Genomic DNA, 23,659 nt, shown 5'->3' with positions numbered 1-23,659 from the left:
GCCCCCTTCCCCCGGAGCTCGATGGGTAGGGGGTCGAGGGGGGTGATGGTGCATGACACCCAGGCAGGCGTGCCCTCAGCCTTATGGCTTGGGGCGTAACTTGCATTGAAAAACTTGATGGTTCACGGGATTCTTCAATTCACACCAAGTATTACATTTCGCTACATTCTTCATTGATGCGAGAGCTGAGATATCCGTTGCCGAGAGTCATTTCATTTTTTCATGACAAAAGGAGTCAGACGCCCCCCCTCCCACACGTACCGCAAACGGGATGGTGACGATGCACGGGCTTTGTTTTCATTTCAGTTCTTTGGCACGATTCATGTTAGGAGTTCATTGTTCGACAGCGAGGGAGACGATGTCGATCGTTTCGCTTGCCTGATAGGGGGCACGAAGCGATCGTCACACCCACCCAGGGTCGAAAGGGGCTCGGGGCATGGGGGGACCCTTGCCCCCTCGGTGTTTCATTAACGCGTCCGTGGGTCATCCGTTGAGTGGGGTTTCGACAATGATCCTTCCATAGGTTCACCTACAGAAACCTTGTTACGACTTCTCCTTCCTCTAAATGATAAGGTTCAGTGGACTTCTAGCGATGTTGCGGGCAGTGAACCGTCCACATTGCCGCGATCCGAACACTTCACCGGATCATTCAATCAGTAGGAGTGACGAGCGGTGTGTATGAAAGGCAGGGACTTAGTCAACGTGAGCTGATGACTTGCACTTACTAGGAATTCCTTGTTGAAGAGCAACAATTGCAATGATCTATCCCCATCATGATGAAATTTTAAAGATTACTCGGGCCTGTCGACCAAGGCTATAAACTCATTGAATACATCATTGTAGTGCACGTGCGGCCCAGAAACATTTAAGGGCATCACAGACCTGTCATTGCCTCAAACTTCCTTGGCCTACGTGGCCATAGTCCCTCTACGAAGCTAGCCATGAAGGCTTACCTCCAAGTAGCTAGTTAGCAGGCTGAGGTCTCGTATGTTAATGAAATTAACCAAACAAATCGCTCCACCAACTAAGAACAGCCATGCACCACCACCCATAGAATCAAGAAAAAGCTCTCAGTCTGTCAATCCTTATAATGTCTGAACCTCATAAGTTTCCCTGCGTTGAGTCAAATTATGCCACAGGCTCCACTCCTGGTGGTGCCATTCCATCAATTCCTTTAAGTTTCAACCTTGCGACCATACTGCCCTCAAAACCCAAAGACTTTGATTTCTCATAAGGTGCTGACGGAGTCCTAAAAGTAACATCCATCAATCCCTGGTCAGCATCATTTATGGTTGAGACTAGGACAGTATCTGATCGTCTTCGAGCCCCCAACTTTCATTCTTGATTAATGAAAACATCTTTGGCAAATACTTTCACAGTTGTTCGTTTTTCATAAATCCAAGAATTTCACCTCTGACTATGAAATACGAATGCCCCCGATTGTCCCTATTAATCATTACTCCGATCCGAAGGCCAACATAATAAGATCGAAATCTTATGATGTTATCCCATGCTAATGTATACAAGCGTAGGCCTACTTTGAGCACTCTAATTTCTTCAAAGCAACAGCATCGAAAGAACGACCCGGGATATTAATTCTAAAAGTGCATCACCAGTAGTAGGGACGAGTAGATCGATGCTCACTGTGAGGCAGACCGGACGACCTAACCCTAGTTCCAACTATGAGCTTTTTAACTGTAACAACTTAAATATACACTATTGGAGCTGGAATTAATGCGGCTACTAGCACCAGACTAGCCCTCCAATGGATCCTCGTTAAGGGATTTAGATTGTACTCATTCTAATTACCAGACTCATAAAGCCCGATATTGTTATTTATTGTTACTACCTCCTTATGTCAGAATTGGGTAATTTGCATGCCTGCTGCCTTCCTTGGATGTGGTAGCCGTTTCTCGGGCTCCCTCTCAGGAATCGAACCCTAATTCTCCATCACCCCGTCACCACCATAGTAGGCCACTATCCTACCATCAAAAGTTGATAGGGCAAAAATTTGAATGACGTGTCACTGGCACAAAGGTCGTGCGATCCATCGAGTTATCATGAATCATCAGAGCAACGGGCATAGCCCGCATTGACCTTTTATCTAGTAAATGCATCCCTTCCAAAAGTTAGGGTTTGTTGCACGTATTGGCTCTAGAATTACTACGATTATTTGAGTAATAGATACCATCAAGCAAACTATAACTGATTTAATAAGCCATTCACAGTTTCACAGTCTGAATTAGTTCATACTTACACACGAATGGCTTAATCTTTGAGACAAGCATATGACTACTGGCAGGATTAACCAAGTAGCATTCGTTCAGGACATTGGCACCACGTGAGCCTCGATGCACCGATCGAATGATAGAGAGAGCCCAACACTAAGTGCAAGCATCGTGCGTGTCGGGCACGTGAAATGCATAGCATCGGACGAACGGGGGTTGAGAGCTCGCGCCCGCTAAACATTCCGCATCTGAGAGCACGATCGAACACCGGTGCACCAATGTGGCCATGAAGGATTGGGTGGCACGCTTGGGACACCGACCAAGATTGACGTTCGACCCGTAGCCCCTCAGGACATGAGACGGATGAGGGATGGCGAGACATCTGGTTTCCATCGATTCGGGTATGTAGCACAGGATCCCGATCGCACCCTCAGGGTATGACGACCGCATGAGGGAAGATTGAAGATGATGATAGGTCGACAGTTCGATGCATCGAGCACGGAGCCTGCCAACATGCATAACCATAGCACCACTCATATGCCTATTAGGTACAAGTGACAGCATCCACGCGCATCAGTCCACAACCCACCCGATCAATTATTGGATGAGCAAGTGAGGAAATGATGTGCGAGGCCATGCCACAACCGCTTGGCATGGGAAAAACACAAGCAAGGGGCATGAGTCTGCCCCTACCATCCGACAGGCAACAACGATGCGATACAACCACTGCTTGGCCTGGCCATGACTGCACATACGAGCTCTGCTGGCACCACCCCAGGGGGACGTTGCTCGATTCAGGGACTTGCTCCTAGGGTTTTGGGTAGCATCGGCTGTGTGCACGACCTCATCAAAGCCAAGGCATTTTTATGGTCGACGAGAAGGGACCTCGAGACCATCAAATACCAAAAGACTTGGCTGGGCCATGCTCGTAATCGCAGCTTCTGCTCGCACCACCCCAGGGAGCCATTGCCCAATTCAAAGACTTGGTCTGGGGTCTAGGGTAACATCTGCCACGTGCACGAGCTTGAGCTTGGCTCTCTTTTTTCACATGCACACCAACCGGTCGAGGTCTTGGGCGCCTATCGGTCACCGGAGCAACCAATCATCGGATAAAATGGTTGAAAGGCATTTACACCCTATATTTCACTTAAGGGATGTTGCCCTGGGTGTACGCAATGGGAGGCCCATCACGCACACCTATTCTTTTCGTAGGGGAGGGAGAGGGGGTGCCGGACCACTACCCCCTAAAGAGCATTAGAGATTTTACAGATATGCCACTAGTAGACCTTAAAGTGTTTGAAACGGGGACACTTTTTCCAAACAGGCATATCCCGCATCGAGGGTGAGTAGGTGCCAATGGTGGTTAAGGCATGTGCCCGCACCAAGGGCCAGTGCGTGCCGATGGTGTTCGATGCGACTGCCCACACCAAGGGCCATCTTCTGCCTATACTGATCGAGGTAGGTGGCCGCATTGATTCCAGCTTGTGCGCAATGCTGATTGAGGCATGCATGCACCGATGGTGGTTGTGGCATCTACTCGTGGCCCAGCACGTACCGATGGTGTTCGAGGCAACCGCTCACACCAGGGCCCATCTTCTACCGATACTGATCAAGGCATGGCACGTGCCCATGGTGATAAAGGTAAGTGCCCATACCAAGGGTTGGTTTGTGTCGATGGTGGTCGAGGCATGTGCCTGCACCAAGGCCTAGCATGTGTCGATGATGTTTGAGGCAACTGCCCACACCAAGGCCCAGCATGTGCCGATGGTGTTCAATGCAATCGCCCACACCAGGGGCACCGATGGTTATCGAGGCAAGTGCTCGCACCAAGGGCCGGCTTATGCCGATAGTGCTTGAGGCAACCACTCGCACCAGAGACCATCTTTTATCGATGCTGATCGAGGTATGGCACATGCCGATGGTGGTCCAGGCAAGCACCCATACCAATGGCTAGCTTGTGATAATGGTGGTCATGGCATGTGCCCGCACCAAGGCCCAACATGTGCCGATGGTGCTCGATGCAACCACCCGCACCAAGGGCCATCCTCTATTGATGCTCATCAAGGCATGCATGTGTCGATGGTAGTCAAGGCAAGTGCTTGTTCCAAGGGCCAGTTTGTGCTGATGGCAGTCAAGGCAAGTGCTTGTACCCAAGGGTTGCCTGTACTGATGACGGTTCATACATGTGCCATCACCATACGCCATCACGTGCCATTGATGGTTGAGGCCATGGTCAAAGTTTGATTTTGAGCCATGGTACACATGCTGGGCTTGGGCATGTGCTGGTGCAGCATTTTTTTTGCCCGAGGCACCATCACCGTAGCATCGTTGGAGAACCTGACCGACGGTATTGGGGGTTCCGACAATTGAGGGTTTGGGGGGGTGTACGCACATGATGTGCGATGGGTGCTTGTACTTGGCCCTTATATTGACCCTCTATCCCTCAACAAACCTCGACAACTCACACTCCCTTAAAGAGCATATGAGATCTTACAGGTTTGCTGCCAGTAACCATTCAAGTGTCTGAAATGGGGACACTTTTTTCAAATGGTCACAAAATCTTGTACACTTCGAGTTTTTAGCTAAATTTTTTTATGCATAGTAAAAACAATACAAGGATCAGATCTACCAAATTTGGGGCTAAAACTCCTTATAAAAGTATTTTGAAAAATCCCGAACCAAAAAAAATTTCAAAAATCATGAAAAATAAAAAACGAGTCATCTTGGCATGAAACTTCACATGATGGCTTAGGGGACCATTGTATGAATTTACAAGCCATAAAAATGGCATTCGCATGGTAGAAATATAAAGATGTGCCTAAATCCACCTATCACCCGATCGTGGCACACATGTGCTCGGCTCGGGCTTAGGACACCCTCGCGTGGTGTGCAGGTGCTGGGGAGTGCTCATATGAATTCACTGGCCATAAAAATGGCATTGGCATGGCAGAAATATGAAGATGTTTCTAAACCCACCTATTATCCGATCGTGGTGATCATTTGTGCTTGGCCCGAGCTAAGGACACCCGCGCGTGGTGCGCGGGCATTGAGGAGTACTGATATGAATTCATGGACCACAAAAATGGCTTTGGCACTGCAGAAACATGAAGATATCCCTAAAACCACCTACTACCCGATCGTGGTGTGCAAGGTGCACGGCCTTGGCCTTGGCCTAGGCCTAGGTGCGACCGCTTGGTAAGTAACCCAGCACAGGCCGATGCTGTTCGAGGGAACTACCCACACCAATGTCCAGCATGTGTCGAGACCAAGGGCCAACATGTCTCGATGGTGGTCGAGGCATGTGCATGTGTCACGGTCAGCAAGCAAGCTGGGACTGGCCCTAGGGTTGTAGTGGGATAGGGTCCGACAGTCGGAGGGACCAGGCCTTAAGGCCTACTCGAGGTGCAGGTCATGGGGAACTGGATTAGGACAGTGGTACGGGCAGTGATCAGGACTCCAGGGGCTCAGACACGGTGTTAGGTTTAGTAGAATTGAGCCAAGCCTAGGTATAGGTGTTGGTGAGCAGTGCACGGGCACGCAGTCAGACTAACGTGCAGGCATTAATAATCAAGGTACGGGCATGTAGGTAAACTAGGGGTGTCCGAGGCAGCAGCCCGTACCAAGTGCCAGTGTCGCGCCATGGGAGTACGCACCAAGAGTTGAGGCCCGTGCCTTAGTGGCCAAGGCTCGAGCACCGTACACAGAGGCGGGGGTTCCAACAATAGTCATTGCTATTGTTGTCTAGACCGCCCACTTGGAAGTTCAACCTGTTCGTGACACCGGGACGAAGTCACAACATGTTCAGACTGCATCCAGGTGGTCTCAAGGAGTGGGGCCAAACCAAAACCATATAGAAAGCCTGCAGGATCTGCAACACAGAGGGGGACCGACCGATCCTCAACTTGCGTATTCTACCTCTCTAGCCTGCTTAGTGCCCGCACGCTTGTTTTGTAGGTTGACTTAGGCATACAAAGTTCATTCCCAGTCTAAGCTCTAATCAGACCGAGGGTTATGGTAGCAAGATCGACAGTACGCAGAGGGGGACCCGACTGATCCTCAACTTGCTCATTCTGCCTTTTTTGGTTGGCTCAGTGCCCGCACGCTCGTTTTATAGGTTGACTTAGGCATACAGAGTTCAATCCCAATCAGGATTGAGGGACAGAAGGCCTTAGGTCATGCCCAACCTCGGAGGGGGGTGGCATAAAAAGAAAGAAGGTCGGTTGGGGAAGGGAGGGGGAGAGGGGAGGTACGAATCAAAACGACAAAGGGCTAAATCTCAATGGATGGTGGAAGCAAGGCCACTCTACCACTTGCAATACCCTATCACGTATTGAAGTCATCTGCAAAGCATTCTATCGGCCGCTCGGTGGGAATTGAGCTCCAAGGAGGCCCGCGTGGCTCGTTCGTTGCAGTAGCTGCACCTACGACACATGCCCTTAGGGGCCATGGGCCCCTACTATGGGTCGACAATCAGGTAGGGGGCACGCGCATCACTTCTAGCCTAGATTTTGACTTAAAGGCATTCAGTCATAATCCAACGCATGGTAGCTTCACGCCACTGGCTTTTCAACCAAGTGCGATGACCAATTGTGTGAATCAACTGTTCCTCTCATACTAAGTTGAATTACTATCGCGACGCCGCCATCAATAGGGTAAAACCAACCTGTCTCACGACGATCTAAACCCAGCTCACTTTCCCTATTGGTGGGTGAACAATCCAACACTTGGTGAATTCTGCTTCACAATGATAGGAAGAGCCGACATCGAAGGATCAAAAAGTAATGTCGCTATGAACGATTGGCTACCAGAAGCCAATTATCCCTGTGGTAACTTTTTTGACACCTCTAGATTCAAATCCCAAAGGAAGTAAACTATTTGTGCCGCAGCACGAAAAGCTCTGCAAGGAAGTTTTGCAAGAATGCCATGATTCAAGGTGGGCTAGACAACCAGGAGTGACCCGTACCTTGGTGCTAATCGAGGATCGGTACTACTGGCTGCACATGAGGGACGATATGGAGGCCTATGTGAAAACTTATCTTGTGTGCCAACAGGACAAGGTGGAGATCAAGAAACCAGGTGGTCTCTTGGAGCCATTGCCAATGCCAGAGCGACCATGGGAGAGTGTTTCTCTAGACTTTATAGTCGGTCTACCCAAATTAGAGGGGTTTGGAAGCATCATTGTAGTGGTGGACAGGTTTTCCAAGTATTAAATCTTCATTCCAGCAACCAAAGAGTGCCCAGTCGAGAAGGCAGCTCGATTGTTCCTGAAGAACATGGTTAAGTACTGAGGAATGCCGAGGACCATTGTCAGTGATCGGGACGAGCATTTCATGGGTAGGTTCTGGACTGAATTGTTCAAGCTATTGGGGTCAGACTTGAACTTTTCCACCAGCATGCATTTGTAGATCGATGGGTAGACAAAACGTGTGAATGGACTATTGTAGGTCTACCTCAGGCACTATGTGAGTGCCACACAATGGGATTGGCCAAAGTTGCTAGATGTTGTGCAATTTTCCTACAATTTGCAAAGGAGCGAGGCAACAAACCAGAGCCCATTTGAGGTTATGACAGGGTAACAACCACTAACACCTAGTTTGATTGCTGTAGGTTATACAGGGCCGAATCCAGTAGCATACAAGTTTGCCAAGGCATTGTTGGAGCAAACTGACTTGGCCAGAGTCTGTCTACACAAGGTGCCAAAGAGGTCGAAGAAGTGGGCAGAGCAGAACAGGCAGGACGTGCAGTTCTAAGTTGGAGACTTGGTGTTGGTGAAGCTGCATCCCATTGTGTGACACAGGGGGATGCACAAAGGCCTAGTTCGAAGGTATGAAGGACCTTTTCAAATAGTCAAGAGGGTAGGCAAGGTTGCCTACAAGCTGGATATGCCACCTAAGCCAAAGGTACATCCGGTGTTTCATGTAAGCATGCTCAAGCCGTTCCACGAGGATGAGGGAGAGCCAGGATGGGCAGAGTCACAACGTACACCATTAGGAGCAAGGGCCTCATATGAGAAGGAGGTCCATAGCATCATAGCTAATCTAGAGGAGAGACGAAAGAACTACCGACCAAGACAAGAGTACTTGGTGCGTTGGAAGGAACTTTTAAACAGTGAGGCAAGCTGAGAACTAGTAGAGGACTTATGGCGGTTTGGAGACCAGATCAGGCGGTACCATGTAGAGGATGCAACGAGGGCATTGCACAATCAGGTGGGGGAGAATGTTATGCCCTGGGCGGGCATGCCAATCACATCAAATGCACCAGCACACGAGCCAGAGGTTGAGGCCCGCACACCAGGTGCACTGGCAGGTATTCACGTGCAAGGCCTAGGAGACGAGGTCAGAACGCCTGCCTAGCTTGCAGGCCAGCCCGTGAGACCAAGCCCTGGCATGTAGGCTACCTGTACCACATCCAGAAGGGCTCAAAGAGCTAGATTCGTAAGTGAACATTTTGAAAGCTTGTAGGATCAGCAGGAGCCTCCTGGCAGATTTGGTTGACCCTAAAAATCAGGAGTTAGAATCCTGATTGATTGTAATCTATATAATCCCTTGATTTTATCATTTATTCTAGGGATATTACCATTAAGTGTAGCTGGAGCCTCAACAATAAATAGAGGGTTGCTTCACCCTCATTTGTACACCATCAAACACTTCTGTTTCAGTGAATACACAGCATATTCTAGCATTTTGCCTTGTTATCCTATTTTTCTTTAACTTGCGTAATCAGCCCTTCCCTTTGTTCTATTGCCCGCACGCTTGTGTTTTAGGCTGACTTAGGCATAAAGGAGGAGATTCCAAGCCTAAGGTCGTACAGATTCTGAGTCTAAGATCAGAGCCCATGACAATTGGTATCAGAGCAAGTTTGATTCTATGTGTTTATGTTATGCAGGTTATATCGTGATTGAGGAGATGGCATCCCAAAGTGATGTTGCTAACCAACAACCAGAGGCCCAGGAACAGGGGCATGGAAGAGGTAGTAAAGCCAGTTCAAGAGATATATGGTCTACCATGGACGGTAGGCTGGCCAAGGTGGAGGTGACCATAGACGACATGGGGGAGAAGCTTGAAGAAGTGGAGACTCACATTGCATCACTAGACTCCATAGGGAAGGAGATCCAAGGTGAGCTGCAAGCTGCTCTCAACAAAGGCATAGATGTGATCACCCAAAAGACTGAGGCCTTGGAGGCTGAAGTGCTGACCTTGCGTGATGGCATAGAGACCATGCGCCATGGCATGGAGGCCATGCGGCAATGGATGAAGGAGCTTGCCAGTGAGCTCGTTACTTGCAAAACTGCCATTGGTAATGGCATGTTTGCTAGAGTGTCTAAGTCCAGATTGGATGTGCCCAAGCCTAAGGAGTTCAAGGGGACTAGGGCAGCCAAGGAAGTAGACAACTACCTATAGGGTATGGAGCAGTACTTTCAAGCCATGGGCATGCAAGACCAGGCGATAAAGGTAAGCACCGCTGCTATGTAGTGTGGTGGAGGCACAGGTGTGATGATGTTAGGTGTGGGAGCACCAAGATTGGAACTTGGGCAGAGTTCCAAAAAGTGTTCAAAGAGTAATTTGACCCGAAGTATGCCGATGATGAGGCGCGGGCAAAGTTACCAGGTTGAGCTAGCAAGGGGACATAAGGGAGTATGTCTAGAAATTCTCTGAACTGATGCTACAGATCTCGGATCTAGGCAAGAAGGATGCCTTATTTGCTTTCATGGATGGGCTGAAGTCATGGGTGAAGCATGTACTACAACGGAAGGGAGTTCATGACTTGGCTAAAGCCATGACTACTGCTGAGGCCTTGATAGAGTTCAAGCCTTTGAACAAGTTCGAGTCTTCCAAGCCCAAGGGTAAAGGCAGGGACGATAGGGACTGAAAGAAACAATCCAAGGGGAAAGATCATGACTAGGAGTTGAAGGATGTAGACCGAGATCATTCAACCAAAGATGGCGAGAGGAAACCACCAGTAGGCAAGGGGAAAGCAAAGGGGGACCGAGAGCCACTAGCATGCTACCTATGTGGAGGGAGCCACATAGCACATAATTGCCTGTAAAAGGGCAAGCTGGCTGATATAGACAAGGAATCTGATGAGGAGCCAGAGACAAAAGCAGTAAAGCTTAGGTCATTGGTGCTCAATACTATCAAGAGTAAGGGGAGCCGTAAGCCAAAAGGCTTGATGTTTACAGATTTGATGGTTACCGAGTCAGAAGATGAGCGCACTGGTAGACACAGGTGCCTCACACCTTTTTATTTCAGGTGATGGAGCTCGAAAGCTCAGACCGAAGGTGCAGAAAAGGATTGGTACCATTAAAACGGTGAACTCTAAGGAGGTTCCAGCCATTGGAGTAGCGCGGGGAGTGGAGTTGCAGCTTGGAGACTGGAAAGGCAAAGAGACCATAGAGATAATACCCCTTGATGACTATGAGTTTGTGATTGTGTTGGATTTCCTTGTTCGGATTAACATCCTCCTTATGCCTTTTACCGATTGTGTTTGCATCCTGGATGCACGGTGCCAATGCCTTGTGCCATTGAAGAGAGGGTCTGAAGTTGGGTCACAGGTGGTGTCAGCCATCCAATTTGCCAAGATGGTAAGCAGACAAGAAGACACCTTCTTGGCAGCCCTGAAGTATGAGGAACCAAAAGAGAGGGAGACTGAGTCACCTTTGGAGGTACTAAAGGTGCTGAAGACTTTCAGTGATGTGATGCTCACAAAGCTACCTAGCCAGCTACCACCTAAAAGGGAGGTGGACCATAAGATCGAGCTGGTGTCTGAGGCCAAGCCACTAGTTAGAGCCCCTTATCGAATGTCCCCACCAGAGTTGGAGGAGTTGAGGAAGTAGCTCAAAGAGTTAGTTGATGCTGGCTTCATCAGGCCATCGAAGGCACCATATGGTGCATTGGTTCTATTCCAGCGTAAGCATGATGGGTCATTGTGGCTGTCCATAGACTACTGGGCTTTGAACAAGCTGACCGTCAAGAACAAGTACCCCATCCCACTCATTGTAGACTTGTTCGACCAACTTAGGAGTGCAAGGTGGTTCACCAAGCTGGATTTGAGGTCAGGCTACTACCAAGTTAGGATCACGGAGGGAGATGAGCCCAAGATAGCATGTGTCACATGGTATGGTTTGTATGAGTTCTTGGTGATGCCTTTCAGACTCACGAATGCCCCAGCAACATTCTACACCCTTATGAACAAGGTACTTTAGTCGTTCCTTGATCAATTTATTGTGGTTTATTTGGATGACATTGTGATCTACAGCCAGACCTTGGGAGAGCATATAGACCACTTGAGATAGGTGTTCAAGGTGTTATGGGTGCACAAGCTATTTTTCAAGAGTGAGAAGTGTTCATTTACCCAGCAGGAGATCCCATTCCTAGGCCACATAGTGGGAGGTGGCAGGATACACATGGATGAAGGCAAGGTGCACGTTATCCTGGAGTGGCAACTACCAGCCAAGGTCACTGAGTTTAGATCATTCCTTAGGCTGGTTAACTACTATAGGCACTTCATCAAAGGTCACTCAGCAATAGCCACGCCATTGACTGACTTGCTCAAGAAAGGGAAAGCATGAGAGTGGAGCGTAGGGTGCTAGGAAGCCTTTCATAGGTTGAAGCAGGCTGTGACCGAGGAGCCAGTCTTAGCCTTGTCAGACCATGCCAAGCCGTATGAGGTGCATACAGATGCATCAGACTTTACCATATGGGGCGTGTTGATGTAGGAAGGACATCTAATTACATTCAAAAGTAAGAAGCTAAACGAGACTGAGCGCAAATACACGGTCTAAGAGAAGGAGATGACTGCAGTAACGCACTGCTTACGTACTTGGTGCCATTACCTATTGGGGTCAAGGCTCATGGTTAGGATGGACAATGTGGCAACCAGCTACTTCCAGATGCAGAAGAAGTTGTCCCCTAAGCAGGCGAGAAGGCAAGATTTTCTTACGAAATTTGACTTTTAGATGGAGTACAAGCTAGGATGGGCAAACTTAGTGGCAGACGCCCTGAGCAGAAAGGCTAACCTTGCTGCCATTAGCCAACCAGAGGGGTCACTAGTATCGCGCATCAAGGAGGGACTTGTGCATGATCCTACAGCCAAGGCTCTTATGGAGTACGCCTAGCAAGGTAAGACTAGGCAATTTTGAATATAGGATGGTTTGTTTTACACCGGGGGCAATAGACTGTTTGTGCCACAGCATGGGAAGCTCCACAAGGAAGTTTTGCAAGAATGCCATGATTCAAGGTGGGCTAGACACCCAAGAGTGAGCCGTACCATGGCGCTGATCGAGGACCGATACTATTGGCCGCACATGAGAGACGATGTGGAGGCCTATATGAAGACTTGTCTTGTGTGTCAATAGGACAAGGTGGAGCTCAAGAAACCAAACGGTTTATTGGAGCCATTGCCAGTGCCAGAGTAACCATGGGAGAGTGTTTCTCTAGACTTTATAGTCAGTTTACCCAAAGTGAAGGGGTTTGGAAGCATCATGGTAGTGGTGGACAGGTTTTCCAAGTATGGAATCTTCATTCCAGCAACCAAGGAGTGCCCAGTAGAGGAGGCAACTCGATTGTTCCTGAAGAACATGGTTAAGTACTGGGGAATGTCGAGGACCATTGTTAGTGATCGAGACAGGCATTTCACGGGCAGGTTCTGGACTGAATTGTTCAAGCTATTGGGGTCAGACTTGAACTTTTCCACCAGCATGCATCCATAGACCAATGGGCAGACAGAATGTGTGAATGGACTATTGGAGGTCTACCATAGGCACTATGTGAGTGCCACGCAACGGGACTGGCCAAAGCTGCTAGATGTTACGCAGTTTTCCTATAACTTGCAAAGGAGCAAGGTAACAAACCAGAGCCCATTCGAGGTTGTGACAGGGCAACAACCACTAACACCCGGTTTGATTGTCGTAGGTTATACAGGGTTGAATCTAGCAGCATACGAGTTTACCAAGGCATGGCAGGAGCAAACTGACTTGGCCAAAGTTTGTCTGTCTACACAAGGCAGCAAAGACGTCGAAGAAGTGGGCAGACCAGAATAGGTGAGATGTGCAGTTTCAGGTTGAAGACTTAGTGTTGGTGAAGCTGCATCCCATTGTGCACCACAAGGGGCTGCACAAAGGCCTAGTCCAGAGGTATGAAAGACCTTTTCGATTAGTCAAGAAAGTAGGCAAGTTTGCCTACAAGCTGGATATGCCACCCAAGCCAAGGGTACACCCAGTGTTCCATGTAAGCATGCTCAAGTCGTTCCATAAGGATGAGGGAGATCCAGGATGGGTAAAGTCAAAGTGTGCGCCATTGGGAGCAAGGGCCTCATATAAGAACGAGGTCCATAACATCATAGCTGACTGAGAGGTGAGATAGAAGAACTACCAACCAAGACAAGAGTACTTGGTGTGCTGGAAGAATCTTCCAGATAGTGAGGCAAGCTAGGAACCAGTAGAGGACTTATGGTAGTTTGAGGACCAGATTAGGTGGTACCATGCAAAGGATGCAACAAGGGCATTGCACAATCAGGTAGGGGAAAATGTCACACCTTGGGCAGGCACGCCAGGCACATCAGATGCACCAGCATACGAGCCAGAGGTTGAGGCCCGCACACCAAGCACGCTAGCGGGTATTCACGTGCAAGGCCTAAGAGACGAGGTCAGAACACTCGCCTACCTTGCAGGCCAACCCGTGAGACCAAGGCTTGGCTTACAGCCTACCCGCACCACATCCAGAAGGGCTTAAGGAGCTAGATTCACAAGTGAACATTCTGATAACTTGTAGGATTAGCAAGAGCCTCCTGGCAGATTTGGTTGACCCTAGAAATCAGGAGTTACAATCCTGATTGATTGTAATCTGTATAATCCCTTGATTTTAGCCTTTATTCTAGGGATATTACCATAAGTGTAGCTGGAGCCTCAACTATAAATAGAGGGCTGCTCCACCCTCATTTGTACACCATCAAACACTTCTGTTTTAGTAATACACAGCATATTCCAGCATTCTGCCTAGTTATCCTGTTTCTCTTTAACTTGCGTAATCAGCCCTTCCCATTGTTCTAGTGCCCGCACGCTTATGTTTTAGGTTGACTTAGGCAGGAGATTCCCAGCCTAAGGCCACATGAATTTTGAGTCTAAGGTCAGAGCCCGTGACACCCATACTAAGGGTCGGCTTGTGCCGATGGTGCTCGAGGTAACCACCCGCACCAAGGCCCAGCAAGTGCCGATGGTGTTCGAGGCAACCGCATGCACCAGGGACCATCTTCTATCAATGCTGATCAAGGCATGGCACGTGTGATGGTGGTCCAAGCAAGTGCCCGTACCAGTGGCCAGCTTGTGATGATGGTGGTCGAGGCATGTGCTCACACCAAGGCCCAACACATGTCGATGGTGCTCGAGGCAACCGCTCGCACCAAGGGCCATCTTTTACCGATGCTCATCGAGGCATGCATGTGTCGATGGTGGTCGAGCCAAGTGCCTATTCCAAGGGCCAGCTTGTGTCGATGGCGGTCAAGGCAAGTGCCTGTACCAAAGGGCTGCCTGTGCTGATGATGGTCAATGCATGAGTCATCACCATGCGCCATCATGTGCCGTTGATGGTCGAGGCCTTGGCCGAAGTTCAATTTTGAGCCACGGTGCACATGCTGGGCTCAGGCATGTGCTGGTGTAGCATTTTTTTTGCCCGAGGCCCCATCGCTGAAGCATCGTTGGAGAACCTGACCGGTGGCATTGGAGGTTCCAGCGATTGAGGGTCCGGGGGGGTGTGCGCACATGATGTGCGATGGTTGCTTGTACTTTGCCCTTATATTGACCCCCTATACCTCAACAAACCTCGACAACTCACACCCCCTTAAAGAGCATATGAGATTTTACAGGTTTGCTGCCAGTAACCATTCAAGTGTTCGAAATAAGGACACTTTTTTCAAATGGTCACAAAATCTTCTACAGTTCAAGTTTTTAGCTGAATTTTTTTATGCATGGAAAAAAAAATACAAGGATCAGATTACCAAATTTGGGGTCAAAACTCCTTCTAAAAAAATTTCAAAAAATCTCGAATCGTAAAAAATTTCAAAAATCGTGAAAAATAGAAAACAAGTCATCTTTCCATGAAACTTCACATGAAGGCTTAGAGGACCATTGTATGAATTTACAACCCATAAAAATGGCATCGGTATGGCAGAAATATGAAGATGTGCCTAAACCCACCTACCACCCAATCGTGGCGCGCATGTGCTCGGCCCGAGCTCAGGACACCTACGCATGGTGTGCGGGGGAGAGTGTTCATATGAATTCACAGGCCATAAAAATGACATTGGCTTTGCAGAAATATGAAGATGTTCCTGAATCCACCTACCACCCGGTCATGGTGGTCATTTGTGCTCGGCTCAGACTAAGGACACCCATGCGTGGTGCACGGGTTTTGAGGAGCACTCATATGAATTCATGGACCACGAAAATGGCTTTGGCACTGCAAAAACATGAAGATATCCTTGAACCCACCTACTGCTCGATCGTGGTGTGTAGGGTGCAGGACTCGAGCCCAGGTACGGCCGCTAGGTGTGTAACCTAGCAAGGGCTGATGCTATTCAGGGGAACTGCCCGCACCAAGGTCCAGCATGCGTCGATGGCAGTCGAAGCATGTGTCGACACCAAAGGCCAACATGTCTCGATGGTGGTCGAGGCATGTCCATGTGTCACGGTCAGCAAGCAAGCCGAGACTAGCCCTGGGGTTGGAATGGGATAGGGTCCGACAGCCGGGGGGGACCAAGCCTTGAGGCCTACTCGAGGTGCAGGTCATGGGGAATTAGATCGGGACAGTGGTACGGGCAGTGATAAGGACTTCAAGGGCTCAGACACGATGTTAGGTTTGGTAGAATTGAGCCAAGCCCAGGTGTGGGTATTGGTGAACGGTTCACAGGCATGCAGTCAGACTGACGTGTGGGCACTGATGATCGAGGTGCAGGCATACGGTCAGACCAAAGGTATCTGAGTTAGCAGCCCGTACCAAGTGCCAATGTCGCACCTTGGGCATGTGCACCAGGAGTTGAAGCCCACGCCCTAGAGGCCAAGGCTCGACCATCGTACGCAGAGGAGGGGGTTCTAGCAATAGTCATTGCTATTACTGTCAAGACCACCCGCCTGAAAGTTTGGCCTGTCCATGGCACCGAGACCAGGCCTACAACATGCCCGCATCGCATCCAGGTGGTCCCAAGGAGTGGGGCAAAACCAGAACCATATAGAAAGACTGCAGGATCTGCAGCACACAGAAAGGGACCCGACCGATCCTCAGCTTGTGTATTCTACCTCTTTGGTTGGCTTAGTGCCCACACGCTTGTTTCGTAGGTTGACTTAGGCATACAGAGTTCATTCTCAGTCTAAGCTTTGATCGGATCGAGGCTTGTGGCAGTAGGAACTGCAGCAAGATCGACAGCATACAGAGGGGGGCCCGACCGATCCTTAACTTGGGCATTCTATCTCTCTGGCTAGCTTAGTGCCCGCACGCTCATTTCATAGGTTGACTTACGCATACGTAGTTCATTCCCGATCGACATAGAGGGATGGAGGGCCCCGGGTCATGCCCAACCCCGAAGGGGGCAGCGTAAAAAGAAGGAAGGTCGACGGAGGAAGGGGAAGAGGAGGGGGGAGGGATGAATCGAAGCGACCAAGGGTTGAATCTCAGTGGATCGTGGAAGCAAGGCCACTCTGCCACTTATAATATCCTGTCATGTATTTAAGTCATCTGTAAAGGATTCTACCCACCGCTCGATGGGAATTGAGTTCCAAAGAGACTAGTGCAGCTCGTCTGCCATGATGGCTGCACCTACGACATGTGCCCTTGGGGGCTATGGGCCCCTACTACGGGTCGGCAATCGGGCGGTGGGAGCGTGCATCACTCTTAGCCCAGATTCTAACTTAGAGGCATTCAGTAATAATCCAATGCACGGTAGCTTCGTACCACTGGCTTTTCAACCGAGCACGATGACCAATTGTGCGAATCAATGGTTCCTCTCGTACAAGGTTGAATTACTATCGTGACACCACCATCAGTAGGGTAAAACTAACCTGTCTTACGACGGTCTAAACCCAGCTCAAGTTCCTTATTGGTGGGTGAACAATCCAACACTTGGTGAATTCTGCTTCACAATGATAGGAAGAGCCGACATCGAAGGATTAAAAAGTAATGTTGCTATGAACACTTGGATGCCACAAGCCAATTATCCCTGTGGTAACTTTTCTGACACCTCTAGCTTCAAATCCTGAAGGTCTAAAGGATCAATAGGCCATGCTTTCATGATTCGTATTCATATTCATATTGGAAATCAGAATCAAATGAGCTTTTACCCTTTTGTTCCACACGAGATTTTTGTTCTCATTGAGCTCATCTTAGGACACCCGCGTTATCTTTTAATAGATGTACCACCCCAGCCAAACTCCCCACCTGACAATATCTTTCACCCAGATCGACCAACCGTGGTCGGCCTTAGGTCCAAAAGAAAGGGTCGTGCCCCACCTCTGATTCACGGAATAAGTAAAATAACGTTAAAAGTAGTGGTATTTCAATTTCGCCCTGGGGCTCCCACTTATCCTACACCTCTCAATTCATTTCACAAAGTCGGACTAGAGTCAAGCTCAACAGGGTTTTCTTTCCCATTCATTCCGCCAAGCCCATTCTTTTGGCTGTGGTTTCCACTGGATAGTAGACAGGAACAGTGGGAATCTCGTTAATCCATTCATGCGCGTCACTAATTAGATGACGAGACATTTGGTTACCTTAAAAGAGTCATAGTTACTCCCACCGTTTACCCGCGCTTGGTTGAACTTCTTCACTTTGACATTCAGAGCATTGGGTAGAAATCACATTGCGTGAGCATCGACAGGGACCATCACAATGCTTTGTTTTAATTAAATAGTCAGATTCCCCTTGTCCGTACTAGTTCTAAGTCGACTATTCGTCATTCGATGAAGGCCTCAGAGGGTGCCGTTCCTAGTTCGTCCCCCGATCGGCATGCGATGACCCGCTCTCATCGCAGGAGTAGTTTGAGTAGTGCACCGATAGTCAATGGGTTCGGGACTGGGACCCTTGTGCCCAACCCTCAGAGCAATCTTTTTCCTGAGGTTATGGATCCATTTTGTTGACTTCCCTTGACTACATTGTTCCATCGACCAGAGGCTGTTCACCTTGGAGACTTGATGCGGTTATGAGTATGACTGAGCACGGATGGCACTCAGTCCTCTGGATTTTTAAGGGCCGTCAGGGTTGCACTGGACACAACGTGACGTGTGATGCTCTTTTGACCGCTGGACCCTACCTCTGACTGAGCCGTTTCCAGGGTGGGTGAGCCGTTAAATAGAAAATATAACTCTTCCTAATGCCCCCATTGATGTCTCCAAACTCCCTAACATTGCCTTCAGCCACCACGTCCTGGTTCACAAATTTTAACCCGATTCTCTTTCGAAGCTAGCGTGGGATGCACTATCGGACGAGCTTTCCCCATCTCCTAGGATCGACTAACCCATGTGCAAGTGCCATTCACATGGAACCTTTCCCCTCTTCGGCTTTCAAAGTTCTCATTTGAATATTTGCTACTACCACCAAGATCTACACCGACGGTCACTTCCCCCAGGCTCGTGCCCTAAGTTTTCCAGTGACCGCCATGCCCTCCTACTCATTAGGGCCTAGCCCTTGATCCGACGATCGAGTATAGGTCACGCGCTTAAGCGCCATCCATTTTCGAGGCTAGTTGATTTGGTAGATGAGTTTTTACACACTCCTTAATGGATTTCGACTTCCATGACCATTGTCTTACTATCTTAATCGACCAACACCCTTTGTGGGTTTTGGGTTAGTGTGCAATTGGGCACCGTAACCCGACTTTTGGTTTATCTCGCATCGCCAGTTCTGCTTACCAAAAATGGCCCACTTGAAGCACTTGATTCCGTGGCATGGCTCAACTTAGCAGTCATGCCATCCTACCTATTTAAAGTTTGAGAATAGGTCGAGGGCGTTGCACCCCCGATGCCTCTAATCATTGGCTTTACCCGATAGAACTCATCGAGGGCTCCAACTATCCTGAGGGAAACTTCGGAGGGAACCAACTACTAGACGGTTCGATTAGTCTTTCGCCCCTATACCCAAGTCAGACGAATGATTTACACGTCAGTATCATTGCGGGCCTCCATCATAGTTTCCTCTAGCTTCGCTCCACTCAGGCATAGTTCACCATCTTTCGGGTCCCGACGAGCATGCTCGCACTTGAACCCTTCTCAGAAGATCAAGGTCGATCGACGGTGCACCTGTAAGGGATCTCACCAATCAGCTTTTTTACGCCTTATAGGTTTCTTGGCCTGTTAACTCACATGCATGTTAGACTCCTTGGTTCGTGTTTTAAGACGGGCCAGATGGGGAGCCCGTAGGCCGACATCGGGAGCACACGGGTGCCAAGGCATACGAAGATGATGCCTGCTACATTCCACAATGGTGATGACGACATCTCTGCGTGCACATCGAAAGCCTGAGCGTGGGCCTCCATCGAGACCTGCATCAGTCCACGGCCCGAGCCGATCGACGGATCAGCTCTCACCGTTCCACATCCCACCGAGGGGCATCACCGGCCCCCATCCACTTCCCTCCCGACAATTTCAAGCACTCTTTGACTCTCTTTTCAAAGTCCTTTTCATCTTTCCCTCACGGTACTTGTTCACTTCGATCTCTCACCCGTATTCAGCCTTGGATGAAATTTACCACCCGATTGGGGTTGCATTCTTGAACAACCCGACTCACAGACAGCGCCTCATGATGCGATAGGGTCCGGGCACAACGGGGCTCTCACCCTCTTCGGTGCCCCTTTCCAGGGGACTTAGGCTTGGTCTACTGATGAGGACACTTCTCCAGACTACAATTTGATCACCAGGGGCACTCGATTCTCAAGCCGGGCTCTTTCCTGTTCGCTTGCCGTTACTAGGGGAATCCTGGTAAGTTTCTTTTCCTTTGCTTATTGATATGCTTAAACTCAGCGGGTGATCCCGTCTGACATGGAGTCGCGCCATGAGCATCAATCAAGCGATACGAGGGGTTCGACAGGGTCCGAGTGGACAATGAGGGCACGTTACCAGGGACGAGGCACGTCGGGAGCTCTACCACCGACGGTCACGACGCTGTCATTTTCGGGGACTCGCTTTTGGGCCAACCTCGATCAACGAGATTGTGGGAGGCCATCTTCCGTCTGCCCCTTCCCCCGGAGCCCGATGGGCAGGGGGTCGAGGGGGGTGACGGTGCATGACACCCAGGCAAGCGTGCCCTTGGCCTAATGGCTTGGGTGCAACTTGCGTTCAAAGACTCGATGGTTCATGGGATTATGCAATTCACACCATGTATCGCATTTCGCTACATTCTTCATCAATGCGAGAGCTGAGATATCCATTGTCGAAAGTCATTTCATTTTTTCATGACAAAAGGAGTCGCGATGCCGCCCATGCACGCACCGTAAACGGGATGGTGACAGTGCTCGCACTTTGTTTTTGTTTCGATTCCTTGGCATGATTCGTATTGGGGGTTTGTTGTTTGACAGTGAGCGAGATGATGCCAATCGTTTCACCTGCCCGATAGGGGGCACGAAGCGATCGTCATGCCTGTCCAGGGCCGAAAGGGACTCGCGGCATGGGGGGACCATCACCCCCTCGGCATTTCGTTAACGCATCCGTGGGTCATCTATCGAGTGGGGTTTCGACAATGATCCTTTCGTAGGTTCACCTGTGGAAACCTTATTACGACTTCTCTTTCCTCTAAATGATAAGGTTTAGTGGACTTCTCACGACGTCGCAGGCGGTGAACCGTCCATGTCGTCGTAATCCAAACTCTTTACTGGACCATTCAGTCAGTAGGAAAAATGGGCGGTGTGTATAAAGGGTAGGGACGTAGTCAATGCAAGCTGATGATTCACGCTTACTAGGAATTCCTCGTTGAAGACCAATAATTGTAATGATCTATCCCCATCATAATGAAATTTCAAAGATTACCTGAGCCTGTCAGCCAAGGCTATAGACTCGTTGAATACATCAATGTAGCGCGCATGCGGCCCAAAACATCTTAGGGCATCACAGACCTATTATTGCCTCAAACTTCCTTGGCCTAAGTGGCCATAGTCCCTCTAAAAAGCTAGCCATAAAGGATCACCTCCACGTAGCTAGTTAGTAGGTTGAGGTCTCGTTCGTTAACGGAATTAACCTGATAAATTGCTCCACCAACTAAGAACGACCATGCATGACCACGCATAGAATCAAGAAAGAGCTCTTAGTCTGTCAGTCTTTACTATGTCTGGACTTGGTAAGTTTTCCTGTGTTGAGGCAAATTAAGTCGCAGGCTCCACTCTTGGTGGTGCCCTTCCATCAATTCCTTTAAGTTTCAGCCTTACGACCATACTCCCCCCGAAACCCAAAGACTTTGATTTCTCATAAGGTATTGGCGGAGTCCTAAAAGTAACATCTGCCATCCCTGGTCAACATCGTTTATGGTTGAGACTAGGATGGTATCTTATTGTCTTCGAGCCCCCAATTTTCATTCTTGATTAATGAAAACATCCTTGGCAAATGCTTTCGCAGTTGTTCATCTTTCATAAATCTAAGAATTTCACCTCTGACTATGAAATATGAATGCCCCCGACTGTTCCTGTTAATCATTACTCCGATCCGAAGGCCAACACAATAGGATCGAAATCCTATGATGTTATCCTATGCTAATGTATACAAGTGTAGGCCTGCTTTAAGCACTCTAATTTCTTCAAAGTAGCAGCTTCGGAGGAACGACTCAGGCAATTAAGTCTAGGAATGCATCACCAGCAGTAAGGACGAGTAGATCGGTGCTCACCGTGAGGCAGACTGGACGACCCAACCTTAGTTCCAACTACGAGCTTTTTAACTGCAACAACTTAAATATACGCTATTAGAGCTAGAATTACCGTGGTTGCTAGCCCCAAACTTGCCCTCTAATGGATCCTCGTTAAGGGATTTAGATTGTACTTATTCTAATTACTAGACTCATAGAGCCTGGTATTGTTATTTATTGTCACTACCTCCCCATGTCAGGATTTGGTAATTTGCATGCCTGCTGCCTTCCTTGGATGTGGTAGTTGTTTCTCAGGCTCTCTCTTCGAAATTGAACCCTAATTATCCGTCACCCGTCACCACCATAGTAGGCCACTATCTTACCATCGAAAGTTGATAGGGCAAAAATTTGAATGATGCATCATCGGCACAAAGGCCTTACGATCCGTCGAGTTATCATGAATCATCAAAGCAACGGGTATAGCCGACGTTGACCTTTTATCTAATAAATGCATCCCTTCTAGAAGTCGGGATTTGGCAACGCATGGGCCTCGATGTATTGACCAAGCGACAGAGAGAGCCCAACGTTGAGTGCAAGCATCGTGTGTGTTGAGCATGTGAAATACATAGCATCGAATGAATAGGGGTCGAGAACCCGTGCCCGCTAAACGTTTTGCATCCGAGAGCACGATTGAACACCAGTGCACCAATACAGCCATGGAGGACTAGGTGGCACGCTTGAGACATCGACCATGATTGATGTTTGACCTGTAGCCCCTCAAGACACGAGACGGATGAGGGATGGCAAGACATCCGATTTCCATTGATTCGGGTATGTAGCACAGGATCCCGATCGCACCCCCGAGGTACAACGATCGTATAAAGGGAGATTAAAGAGGATGACGGGTCGACAGTTCGATGCATCGAGCATGAAGCCTACCAACACACACAACCATAGCACCACTCATATGCCCATTGCGAACAAGTGGCAGCATACACGCATGCCGATCTACAACCTACCCGATTGATTACTCGACGATCGAGTGGACGAAATGACATGCGAGGTCGCACCATAACCACTTGCCATGGGAAAAACACAAGCAAGGGCCATGAGTCTGCCCCTGCCATCCGACAGGCAACAATGGCATGATACCACCAATGCTTGGCCTGGCCGAGACCGGATGCACGAGCTCTACTGACACCACCGCAGGGGGACATTACCCAATTCAAAGACTTGTTCCTAGGGTCTAGGGTAGCATCGGTTGCGTGCACGGCCTCGTCAAAGCCAAGGCATTTTTATGGTCGATGAGAAGGGACCGCGAGACTGTCAAATACCAAAAGACTTGGCCGGGCCAAGCCCACAACCGTAGCTTCTGCTCGTACCACCCCAGGGAGCCGTTACCTGATTTAGAGACTTAGTCTGGGGTCTAGGGTAGCAACCGTCGTGTGCACGGGCTCGAGCTTGACTCTTTTTTTTACATGCACGCCAACTGGTCGAGGCCATGGGTGCTTGTCAATCATCAAAGCAACCAATCATCGGACAAAATGGTCGGAAGGCATGTATGCCTTGTATTTCACTCGAGGGACAATGCCTTGGGTGTACACAATGGGAGGCCCATCACGCACA

The 23,659-nt window shown here is 49.1% G+C and overlaps 3 non-coding genes and 2 pseudogenes across 3 annotated transcripts; all 5 read right to left on the bottom strand.

The window, feature by feature from the left end:
• Positions 1 to 53: 53 nt before the first annotated feature.
• Positions 54 to 209, bottom strand: LOC149520417 (5.8S ribosomal RNA). The gene has a single exon (XR_016326619.1). It is a non-coding gene; the product is annotated as a 5.8S ribosomal RNA (ribosomal RNA).
• Positions 210 to 506: 297 nt separating this feature from the next.
• LOC149520416 (18S ribosomal RNA) lies at positions 507 to 2,315 on the bottom strand (annotated as a pseudogene).
• A 14,544-nt stretch (positions 2,316 to 16,859) lies between these two features.
• Positions 16,860 to 20,253, bottom strand: LOC149520415 (25S ribosomal RNA). The gene has a single exon (XR_016326508.1). It is a non-coding gene; the product is annotated as a 25S ribosomal RNA (ribosomal RNA).
• A 236-nt stretch (positions 20,254 to 20,489) lies between these two features.
• Positions 20,490 to 20,644, bottom strand: LOC149520414 (5.8S ribosomal RNA). Its single transcript, XR_016326563.1, has one exon. It is a non-coding gene; the product is annotated as a 5.8S ribosomal RNA (ribosomal RNA).
• Positions 20,645 to 20,947: 303 nt separating this feature from the next.
• LOC149520413 (18S ribosomal RNA) lies at positions 20,948 to 21,637 on the bottom strand (annotated as a pseudogene; the record flags this gene model as incomplete).
• Positions 21,638 to 23,659: the final 2,022 nt, after the last annotated feature.

This window comes from Durio zibethinus, chromosome 1 (assembly GCF_047325235.1).
Source record: "Durio zibethinus cultivar Kanyao isolate XHJ-2024 chromosome 1, ASM4732523v1, whole genome shotgun sequence".
NCBI lineage: Eukaryota > Viridiplantae > Streptophyta > Magnoliopsida > Malvales > Malvaceae > Durio > Durio zibethinus.
The sequence above is the reverse complement of the archived record's forward strand: the minus strand, read 5'-3'. Positions and strand labels throughout refer to the sequence as shown.